The sequence below is a fragment of the Alligator sinensis genome, unplaced genomic scaffold (genome assembly GCF_000455745.1).
Source record: "Alligator sinensis unplaced genomic scaffold, ASM45574v1 scaffold1052_1, whole genome shotgun sequence".
NCBI lineage: Eukaryota > Metazoa > Chordata > Crocodylia > Alligatoridae > Alligator > Alligator sinensis.
Window position 1 is genome coordinate 370062 of NW_005842971.1, and position 898 is coordinate 370959.

Genomic DNA, 898 nt, shown 5'->3' on the forward strand with positions numbered 1-898 from the left:
ATTATACTTATTTCCTTTCCCCCTTTTTTGCAGTTTGTCTTTAAAGCTTTCCAGAAGACAGACTCTGGGTTGACACTTCTTCATACTGTCTGACAGGTTTCAATAATGTTGTCTAGAGAAACAGGCAGAACAATAATTTACCTGGCAAGAATGTCATACTTTTGATAAGTTTCCTCTACTGTTCTAGAGGATAGGAAACAGGAAGGAAGACAGAAGTTGTTACTTACGTGCTACAGCAATAGGCACCCTATAAATAATGTTGCTGTAATGGAGAGTTTTATGCTATTTTAGCACATCATCTTGGTTAGGTACAGACATTCAAAAAGCTTGAGGCAGAATCAAAGTTGCACTGTTTTCTGTAAACAGCATAGTTTAGATCAGTAGCAAACAGAATACACATTCGTCTCTTGGTGGGGGTGGGTTGGACGCAAATCTTAGATTGGGTTCCATCCCCAGCGCTATGGTTGAAACATTTAGACTTTCTAAACATTTTGACTAGCTTCGTTTTGTTTCGAGGCTGTTTTGACACCCTTTTTGTTTTGATTTTGCTGTTTTGACCTCAAAATGAGTCAAAACAGTGTTGAAACGAAACAGCTGGCGAAATTCGCACAGCCCTAATGAAAAGTGGTCTCTTTGGCAGAAGTGATTATGGCAGACACATTCCTATTGCCAAGGACACACATTGAAGGTATGTGGCTAGTATAATGTCCAGCCACCTGACTCTTCACTGAATGACTCATGTATAATTGGACTGATTTGGTGCAATATTTGGTACAAGTCTGGGGAAGAAGAGGGGAGAGTGGAGGGAGTGAAGGAAAAGGCTCAAAACTCATGCCCCAGGAGCCAAAGCAAGATGCTGTCACCACATCCCAGCATGTAATAGGTGCAGCTAGGGAAA